Raw genomic sequence first — 11575 nt, 5'->3', positions numbered from 1 at the left:
CATATGGTGTTATAATATGATATACTTAATACTTCTCAAGAATTAGAAAACATTATAAACAATTTAAAATGTCTATTGATTACCATGGAAACACCTTAAATAATTCAAACTATTGAAATTTTGAGTATGAAATGCACTTTTTAACTGTTGTTTGTTTAATAAATGATATATTGAAAAAAAAAACATTCTTCCATACCTAATGCAGATACAAAGTCATAGTGTCTATCTCAATAGATATAGACTCTTGTGGATATTTGCGCTAAATTCGTTTGCAGTACATTTGGATCAGATAAGATTACCTACAACTAGCAAATTTTAACAAATTAAATAACACTACAAAATATGTCTTACAAACTGCACCATTATAATCCAAAAATCATCAGTGATTGTTTACAAAGAATCTCAATGTTTTAATTGTACTGTAACCATGGAAACCAAGATCTATACACAACATAATTTATTTGACAGAGGTGAAAATAAAATAATGTATTTAAAAGATGTGAACATTAAATATTATGTTTATTAAACATTGTTAAAAAAACAAACACAAAAAAATGTTATAACAAATTGCATTTTTAAATCTCTTAGCAATTCAGATTTAATTGTATTTCAAGTATTATATACATCTTTAAAGAATTAAAACAGATCCCATTTAATTAAGAATATACATAGACAAACATAATTTTCTCAGATTTGTTTAATATTCATTTAATCGTACAATTAGTTTACACATGGCTATCTTAAAACCTATTAAATGACAATACATTCAGGAATCATTTATTTTTAAGTGTTAGTTGCATGGCAATGATCACAACTTTGTGGTCGCCATGGTTACTATTGTAAAAATTAAAAATGCATACAGTTGTTTAAGTTGACATATAATATTAGAATGAATTAAAATAATAAAAAACTGCATAATAAAATGAGTATTTGTAAAATGTATTATACATTCAAACATATTCAATAAATATGAGTGCGGTCTTGAGGAAGTTTATAACTCTTAAATCTACAATTGTTGCAGCACATAATGATAGACTGCTCATGATTTGAAAATATTACAGCAACTAGGTGTACTATGAGTAATTAGTCACATATTGTTGGCATTGCTACATCTGCAAGTGGGATAGACAGGAATAGTTCCTTTTGCACAGCATTCTTATTCTTCCTCTTATAGCAAAGACATTGAGCAGAGAGGCTTAGTGTTTCCTGTTGGATTGTTTTGGTATACAATAGGTTATGAAACTTCTTCCCAAGAAGGTCCAGTATTACTTTACATCTTCTGCACATTGACCCTGTCTGGTTTTTTATCTTCCAGCTGGCATGTCTGATGTTATTCTGTGTACATGTAAAACAAAAATGAAATTTTATCAGTTTTCATGAAATTAAGCAAATTGAGGTCATTATGCTGCTTAATGGCAACATAAAATTTAAATTGCACTTTCACTTTTATACAGTGACAGACAATGAGTATAGGGGAATTTCCTAATAGGAATTTATCCAAAACAAAACTGTGATTTTTTAAAACAAATTTAGGTGGGAAATATAAATAATTAAGTGATTGAAATTCACAATCAATTTTAATAAAACAAATAAGAACTTCATTTATTAACTTAATGTAAACCAAATATAAGGAACTGGAAAATATCACGGTCGCCATTTTTACTTTCGTTTTCAGTTGTAAATATATTGTATTTTGTAAATATTTTGGACATAAAAAAAGTGAATTTGATTAAAAGAATAACACTCACCTTTTCAAAGACGAATTCAAACATTATTATTAGCATCGAGCTGAAAACGGTATCAACATGAGTTGAAAAATTGTGTGTGGCTATAAACTAGCCGTTGCCAAATTCGTTAAAACGGGAGTAACAAGTCAGCTCATTGAAATATTCGGTGGCCGACTTTGGTAAAAGGGAAGTAATAACTCAGCTCATTGACATAAAAAGGTCAAAATCAACTATTTGTTTGCTAAAAAATTCTTTCAAGTACTAGTCTATGCCGATATTTATATTACTTAAATAAGATAAATGGTAAAATCACAGAAAACCTTAGGCAATGTATCAAAATTCAGCGCAAGTTAAGCGATGTCATTTCGAATGAGTTTTCTCATTATGACGCTTGCCGAATTAGTACCAAAAGTCTCAGAACATGACACATATGATATTGACTTAAGCAATTATGAATCTTCGAAAAATGTATCGTATTGTATATATGTACTACGTTGTTTATTGAAACTGTTCCCTGGGGTACATTTAAGTATACTTAAAATTATCCCAGGAACATGTCAGTTTTTAAAGTCATAGTTGAAAAGAGCTCTTAAAGAGCTTTTCAGAACAGTTTTTCTTTTTGAAATATCTTAAAAAATAAAAAAGTTATGGAAATTTGAATATTGCTAAAATGCGCGCAAATTCTGAATTTTCTCCCTATATAAAGTGAACAAGGAAGCGCGACATTCGCGGCACCGGAAATTCAAGTTCATACATTTTTACATAGTAAAATTGCCATAACTTTTTTATTTTTAGAGATATCTTCATGAAAGTTGGAACATTTGTAGATCAATGTATACTCTGTTCATTAAAGTATTATAAACACGTTTAGTTTTTAATACACACATGGTAATGATCAACACATTTAGGAAGTATATACATAATTTTATTAGAGACATTTTTTGCGAAAGGCATCAGGCTAAAATATCTACAATTAACACATTTATTTACTCACAAGCAATATTGGAATTACTTAAAATGGATACCAGTATTAACATTTTTTAAAGCAAATTTAACTTATTTATGATCTATTGCAAATAATTATCACAGTCTTAACTCTCTAATCAAATTTTCACAGGTGTTTGGGGGGGCGGAATATCTTTTCATCGTCTTGGGACGGGGACATGCACACATTCTATAACTTTCTAATCCTTGAAATTAATCTATGAATATTTCTTATATATGTTATATATGTTGTGTTTTGTTGGTGCCTCTTTCACATTCCATAACCATTCAAAATTCAAACAGTCGGGCACAAATCCAGCAGAAATTAGGAATTGTTCCGAACCGTCTGAATGTCTTCTTGAAGAGGCCATTTGTACTGGCCAAGTTTTCTGGTGGTAGTCATGAATTTAACCACAAAGTTTTCTTTATCTTTAACTTCAAAAACCATACCAGGATACCAAGCATCCTGGTATGCAATTGCAACATATGCATTACAATTTAAAATTCTGCATATAGATTCATCAAGTCTTTCACATTTTTTTTCACCGGTCACTTTTTTTTTTAAATTGACAAGTTTTTTTCTGGTCACATGTTCTTGAAACTTTGGTTTTGACATATTTTGCTGTTGATGTTTTGAATGCAGGGTTAACATGACACAGTACATAGAACAACACAGTTGAAATTTTCCCATTTTTTTCTAGAAAAGTATTTATTTCAAGAATGTGTCCATTCTTCAGCCTGTTTATAGTCTACAAGACTTCTGCATTCTTCAAAGAGAGGTTGTTATACCATTTTCATGACAGAATGGTCCTGGGTAGTCTGCCATTGTCTTTGATCTACTGAAAAAAAGGAAAGAAAAGTCAGACCTACATCATCGGTACATGTATATATAAATGTTCATATGCAACTTTTACCGTGCAAAAACATTCTCACAGGCCAGTGGGTATATGCACATTTGGACAATTTCTACAACGTCGGGGCAAATTTATCGATTTAGTCATGTCAATGATTGTTGAGATACTTAATAAAACTTATTTTCATACATATAATTTACGGATAAAAACACCTTTGAGGGCATTTCATAACAATAACACGGGGTTGGTTTTCCTACGCTTCGATCGCACGAGCAGGTGCTCGTCCTAACATCGAAATTACATATTTGCACTGAAATAAATAATTAATCGAGTAAAAATCAAGGTTTCTAGAACTCACCTTTGTATTTAGAATAAAATTGAACCACATGAAGATGTTTTCTATCGGTAACATGCTCAAAATCGTCGATAGAAAAACGTGTTTACGATGCGTAATCAGTTAATCAAAATGGCGGTCATACTACTACGTTCGGCTTAAAATGCGGGAGGGTTCCTTTTGTATCCGACAAAAGATTTTTTATATCAAATTAAACTTCAGAACATTTCCTACAATATGATATATGATGCATAGTTCGGAAATCAGTACTTTTTGTAAAAAATCGGCGACACTTTAGGGGACTATATCTTCGGTTCGGATGAACTTAAAAATTTGCATCAAAGTCATGAATGAAGGTCGTGAACTTTTCTAAATGGATTCGTCCATCTCATTAATATTCATAAAGTTTAAATCACCCGCGAATAGGAACAAAGAGTACGTGTGCCACGCGCCGAGTGCATGAAAGTTGATAATCACGCGCAACAGCGAAAAACCATAATAGTTATTGTTTATTAACAGATAAAACTGGGTTATAGTAGGTAAAATACAAAAGTAAAACATGCATTTTGTAAAGAATTTTAATAGCTTTAAAATGAGACCAATTGTAAAAATATTCATCTACAAATGTAATTTTAATCACCAAAATGCCACAGGCGGTGTAGACTTTTCACAGTTTTCCAGATAAAATGTGGGATTATCGGAGATTAGCTGGGGTTGCTATAATTACACAACATACAATCTACTTTACTCACCCATACTATAAACTTGTTGAAAATAGAAAACACAAACAGTATTTTGATGTCACATTCATTTTCATGAACATGATGTAATCATTAATTTTATGAATGGATACAAAAGGAATTAGAACACAGATTATTGTATTTGCTTCACAATGACAATAAAAAACATAGGTCATGTGGTATGTAAGAAAGGACTCCACGCGAATCAACGGTCACTGATTTATGGTAATCTTTTTACCGGCTTATCTCCAGTTGATGATAGTATCCCGCCAACACCTTTACGGTTCACTTATGCGGCCTTTTTGAGAAGGCCTTCTTGGTAAACGGCCTTTATGGTACTATACCGTTTTCAACCTAAAGCAAAACAGTGAATTTCTACTTGTATGCAGCAATGTTTCCCTACCACATGCACACAGACATGTTCAATAATAAAGTCATGGCAAGTGCGAATACAGAGAATTGTGTCATCAAATAAATGACGATTTTGTTTTTAGAGGGTATAGTATTACACGTTCAACATAAGCGGGTGGGGTAAATCAGTCTTCATTTATTTACATCGATAAATACACGTTCGCAGTAATAGAATGAGTAAACATAAATAATATATTAAGAAACACCAGAATTTTAGATAAAACTTACTCATTATTGTAATATTGTATTTATATAGTATTAAAACATTCATCGTTAAAAAGTTTTGCTAAAACCAAGGCATGTGTTGTGAAATGCTATGTCAACAAAGGGGAACTACTCTATACGTTTTGGGGTTAAATTCTACGTATTTGCCATTTGAAAATCAATGCAATTTAGCAATTATAATGGACCCTGTAAAACAAAGGTTTCTTTGCCCTATTAACTATCAAAACTGACAGCAAATATTGCATCGGCAATGAACGACGAGTCGGTGCGTCCAATTCATAAATCAGCAATCCAACAATTAAATAAATAAATAGTTTCCGGGTGAAATCGATATATATCGCTTACTTTTTCTTAAGGGTTGCTGCTGTCCTCAAAAACGCGTTAAATCGGCTAACGTCCTCGTAAACGTTGAATGCGTTCAACAAAAGCGGCCATGTTTGAGTACTGCTTTATAACTTGAGACAGGTAGAACGCTGGCTCAATTATTTTTGCTAAAACTCAAAGATGAGTCTGACTCAGTACTCAAAAAAGTTTCGTGATCACCAACTTGAGCAAGTTGTTTACACTCATCTCAAAAGTTGAGCAAAATCTCAAAGTTGAGTCAAAATATCGACTTAAGTATGTTTGTGATACTAGGCCATGGTGGGTTGTTAGGTAACGTGTGTGATTGCCCGAGGATGTCACCCTTAATGTACCAGTCCCCTTATGTACCACCCCTTTATGTACCACTATCTGACCCTTTATGTACCATGTATAATATATATAGAGATAAATAATATATGGTTTAATATGAAGGTGTGTTAATAATGAAATGTATTTTGTGACATTATTTATGAATTTAGACTAATATATTGCCAAAGATTATATTTTATGCCAGCTTGTGTGTCAGTGACTGTCTTAGTATAATATGGCAGGCATATGTCAATTTCAGGCATATGTCTTCTTACTTATGATAAAATTGTACATATCATATTATCATTGAACTCTTGCTATGTTCTTATACATATATTATATAGAAGATGCTAACTTATTCATTGAACTAAGTATGTTGCTCAAATATTTTATTGTCTATTTGTATAATAATGATCACGTTATATTTTACACTGTTGTTAAGGTGACTTATAGGCCTATTAGGCCGGGTGTTCTTGTATGCATTGTATATATGTCTGTTAATCTCCTGTACGTAAACACATGTCACTATAATAAAAGATTATCTTATCTTATCTTATCTTATCTTATAATTAGCTCCAGTATAGTAATAAATGATTCATATTCTTACCTGAAATTAAAGTATATTATAAAAATCCATTTGTCACTATCTTATCCTGACTAAGTCTAACTAAAATGTTTGTATTTCTTATTGTATAGTTGAAATGTGATACTTTGAAGAGAGGAGAGAATGACCTTCATTATCAAACTGTAAAAAATAAAATAATTTCCTTTTTTAATCATGTTTAGAGAATGACCTTAATTTTCAAACTGTGAAAAATCAAAAAAAATCCTTCTTTAATCACGTTTACAAAAAAATTAACTGGTGATGTCATCAAAGGATGTCTATTTGTGGAATAAATAAAGTTATTAGGTACCTATGTTATTATAAAATTAAAGTATATTATAAAAATCCATTTGTCACTATCTTATCCTGACTAAGTCTAACTAAAATGTTTGTATTTCCTATTGTATAGTTGAAATGTGATACTTTGAAGAGAAGAGAGAATGACCTTCGTTATCAAACTGTAAAAAATAAAATAATTTCCTTTTTTAATCATGTTTAGAGAATGACCTTAATTTTCAAACTGTGAAAAATCAAAAAAAATCCTTCTTTAATCATGTTTACAAAAAAATTAACTGGTGATGTCATCAAAGGATGTCTATTTGTGGAATAAAAAAAGTTATTAGGTACCTATGTTATTATAAAATTATCACGTTCAACAGAAGAGCTGCACAGACTGATGGCGTACGTCAACAGAACGTGGATTAACGGGAACCTGTGGAGACCGGAAAACTGGAGCGTGTTCAGAGAGACAGTGCGTACCAACAACGATGTTGAGGGATGGCACAGGGGCCTCAACAATCGAGCCAATGGGAGCAAGCTACCCTTCTACGTGATGGTGTCTCTGTTGCGTACAGAGGCGGACGACGTCACCCTCACAGTTCGGTTGGTGACCGAGCAGATGGTGACGAGGAACCACCGAATGCAGTACAAGAAGATCTATGAAATCTGGGACAGATATGAGAATGAGGATGAGTACACCACCTCAAGGCTGCTGAGGGAGTCAAGCAACCTGGTTGGAACAGGACCTATTCCGGCCAACATTGAAGACCACGGCGAGGCTGAAGAGTAAAGATAAAGAGTAAAGAAGTGTGACATGTACTATGTATATTGGAGTGTTTGTACTGTTCGTGAATAAATAAATAAAATGTTCTTTGCTTCCCATGTGCTATGATGTATGTTTGTATTTGTACTTTTGTTTAAAGAAAAAATAAAATAAACACCCTTATTTTATGAACTTTTCATTTGTTATTTTCTGTATGATGTATGCTTGTATTTGTACTGTTTGCCAATAAATGGAAAAAACTCTAATGATTTGAATGATAAATGCTCTTTGCTTTTCATGTGCTACTTTTATGTATATTTTCATTTGTACTGTTTGCCAATAATCAAATAAAAGTATTCCATTATCAATTTTGTGAATGAAAAATGTGTTTGGCTTTTCATGTGCTACTTTTATGTAATAAGTATTTATATATGTATTTAAAATTACAATATAACAGAATAACAATAAAAATTTATGATTTGATTTAGAAAATGTATTATGAGATTATATGCTGGACTATGTTATTGTTATGTAAAATTAAATAAAAGTATAAATGTTGTTGTTAATTGGTCTAATTATTTGGGGAATGTGTCACTTGTGAAGAAGGACCCATTTGGTTTGGGATGGTTACTCAAAAAAAAGGACATTTCACACCTGGCTTAGGTGAGGAATTTAGAGCTGTTGAGCACCAGACAGTGTCATTAGTCTTCATTAGAGATACTGTAACCATTGCATAAGGTTTATTTCATTTTAGCTTTATCATTTTATTTTTGGTATTGGAAATAAAACAATTTATGAATGTGAACAAAATTTCAATTATAATTCTAATTGAGATTTTTTTTAAATTTTGTACATGTAATTTAGATTGCTACCTTTTTTTTATTTAATATATAATTTAGCAATATTTTACTTATAAAGAACTGAGTTACTAAGTTACTGAGTTTTATTTAACTTTTGTTTTGGTTCTTAACATTACATTATGGATTGCAATAACAAAATAGATATAACATATAATTCAGCAATATTTTACTTAGTAAGAACTGAGTTACTAATTTAATCAGTTTTATTGTACTTTTTTTCCAAATTGTCAAAACTTTTCTGATAGCAAGAAATAAATGATTCAGTACAATGAATTGAAAGTTTATAGTAGACAATATTTGATTACCGGGGTAACTCAAATTTGACTCGATCAACACTTATTAATGCCCATTCACACTGCTATAAATGAATGGACAACACCTTCATAATATATAGGTGGTACATAAAGTCTCAAAGTGGTACATAAAGGGACTGGTACATAAAGGGAATGGTACATAAGGGGTCACACCCATTGCCCGATTGCCCTAAGCCCGAATGATAAGATATCGTTTGAGTTGATCTAAATTGCAACTTAAATCCTGTTGTAAAAAACTTCACCACACGCATTCATGACCAATTGAACGAAACTACACTAAAAAAAGAACTTCAAATGTCCACTTGTTGCAATTTCGAGAATACGGTTTGTATATTAATGTTAACTGTGGCACATGTTCGTTTTACAAACTAATCTGTGAATTCTAAGTACGAAGTACGCATGAGTTTTGACCAGTGTTGTCAAGCTTAACTTGGTCTCGATTTCTACTTTTAGACACGGCAAGCATGTGCACGGCGTATTTTGTGTCGAAAAGTGTTGTAATGCTTAGTTTATTCGAAAGATTAATTCATAACGGAATATCAAGCGTGAATACGCGAACAGGAAAGTGTCCTGGTTGTCGCAATGCTCGCACTTCATAAAACTTGTTATTAAGAGAATGTATAAAATAATGTTGGTGTCATTGCCAATGAGCTCATTTTTTGTGCCGTTCAATTATCCGTGATGAATCGCGTGATATGACTTTCGTATCGTTCAGCACATGCTTCATTGTCCAAACAGATTGAATTATCGCCTTCAAATGTCCTATTTACACACATAAACGCAAAATGAACTCCGTATGAATTTTATACTCACACCTCTGAATAATAGACCCATGTCATTGTTTCACTCCATGTTAATACGTTTAATGTTTATACAATGCTTACTGTTCACTATTTACAAAGTTTCTTAACTTTTAAATGTCAATTTAAGTGTTTTGTATTTTTGTGTTTAATACAGTAACTGTGTTAACATCACGAACTGCTAAATTTTCTTTCAATTAGTTGGAAAGTTGCCGCGCCCGAATTGGTGCATTAACGTCTTTGTTTATGTTTATTTTGATGAACCACTGTAATAGATACCTTATTATCTACCGCTATTTTAAAATTGTGTGCCGATGCTATTTTAATCACTACATCAGGACCTTCAAAGTGATTTTCAATTTTTGGGGTAACTCCGTATTTTCTTATTTTATGTAAATACAACACTAAATCACCTGTATAGTACTTTTATTCGGCTACTCTTGTGTAGTAAATCTCTTTTTTGTGTTCTACCTGCCTTTTACGATATTTTCTGGAGATGGCGTGCGCATGCAGCCTCTTATCTTTCAGGCCTTCTTCGTAGACTGCGTACTCAACAACTTCTTCGCTGTCTGTGTATGAGAGCACCAGGTCAGCTGGTAAGCGTATTTCATTGCCAAAGCATAACATTTTTAGTTTTCAAAAACTGTGTTAAGTCATTGGGCGTGAATCTGTTAGCACCGACAAAAAAAACAGGTCCATATCCCAGTCTTCCTGCTCCTGAGTGAAGAACGCCTCGATAATTTTCAGTACCGTTATATTAAACCTCTCGGTTCGGCCATTACCATAACGATTTCTTTGGCTTGTTCATGTTTCCTTACGTCCAGCAATTTGCAGAGTTTCAGAAAAATCTCGCTCTAAAAAGTTGTACCTTGGTCTGAGTGGATCTTTGAAGGCATCCCCATTGAGATAAGAACTCAATGAGGAGTTGCGATTTAAACTCTTAAGCTTTCTGGTTTGGTACGGCTTACAATTGAACCTCTTTGTGAACTCATAAGTTATTACATGGATATACTTATTTTTTATTTCAGTTTTCGGAAATGATCTGATATAATCTGGTTCAAATGTTTCCCTCGTACCGCCATTTTGAAGATGTCTCATTTGAGAGTATGAGAGTTTGTTAAGCGCCTTGTGAGCCGCGCATATGTCGCATCGTTTTAAGTGCAGCTGCAGATCTTGTTTAAGGTTGTTCCAGTAATATCTTTGTAAAATCGTCTTTGTTGCTATTTTAACCCAGTCCAGAGATCAGGTTGTAATGCATTTATTTGTTTCATAATTTACCGTCTACTTTCAATATGGATTATAGTTTAGTTGCATTAACCAGCTCGGTTTTTGTTAGATGAACTGCTTGAACAGAATATTGTGCTTCAGATATATATATAATCCTTCATGAGCCAATAATGTCTTAATTCTGAGCTACAAATGTCGATGACATCATGTTCCGGCTACTTTAACCTCTCGTTTTGCATGTATTATAAATCTGTATCTGCACTCTATTTAATAGAAAATTGTTTGCTGAGTCTCACTCCACATCCAGGTACTTTCGTCGGTCTTTTTACTTTGTCTCCATTTGCCATATTCGATTGCATTTCTTTACTTTGCTCAATTAGCGTTCTACTGGCTGAGTGTTTTCTTTCATCTGAAACAACCATACCAAAACTTTATGACTATAAATGAGTATTGCCTAAAATACTGGATAAAGCAGACTACCGATAGTAGTTTTTGTTCAGTTATGCAGTAGTTGGTTCTGCTTTGTTTGTGGCTCTTCTTCGATTGGCGATTACTCGTTCGCGGTCATCTTTCCTTTGCGAAAGCACGGCTCCAATACCTACGCCAGAAGCGTCCGTGTCAAGACAAAAATGTACCACTATCGTTAATTGGGTATCCCATTATGTCTGGTCCTATGAACTTGTCTTTGATGCACTGAAACGCCTCTTCGCATTCTGCGCTCTATGAAAAAGTTCTGTTAAAGTGCCTTTTCCTATCTTGGCCAGTCTATGCTCTTCTGAAC

The 11575-nt window shown here is 32.7% G+C and overlaps 1 long non-coding RNA gene across 1 annotated transcript; it reads right to left on the bottom strand.

Annotated features, from left to right (window-relative positions):
• Nucleotides 1-692: 692 nt before the first annotated feature.
• On the bottom strand, nucleotides 693-2135 carry LOC127843740 (uncharacterized). The gene is made up of 2 exons (XR_008032315.1): nucleotides 1749-2135; nucleotides 693-1335 (listed from the first exon to the last, which is right to left on the bottom strand). It is a non-coding gene; the product is annotated as an uncharacterized LOC127843740 (long non-coding RNA).
• Nucleotides 2136-11575: the final 9440 nt, after the last annotated feature.

This window comes from Dreissena polymorpha, chromosome 9, assembly GCF_020536995.1.
Source record: "Dreissena polymorpha isolate Duluth1 chromosome 9, UMN_Dpol_1.0, whole genome shotgun sequence".
Lineage (NCBI taxonomy): Eukaryota > Metazoa > Mollusca > Bivalvia > Myida > Dreissenidae > Dreissena > Dreissena polymorpha.
Note: the sequence above shows the minus strand (reverse complement) of the source record. Positions and strands in the feature narration are given on the sequence as shown.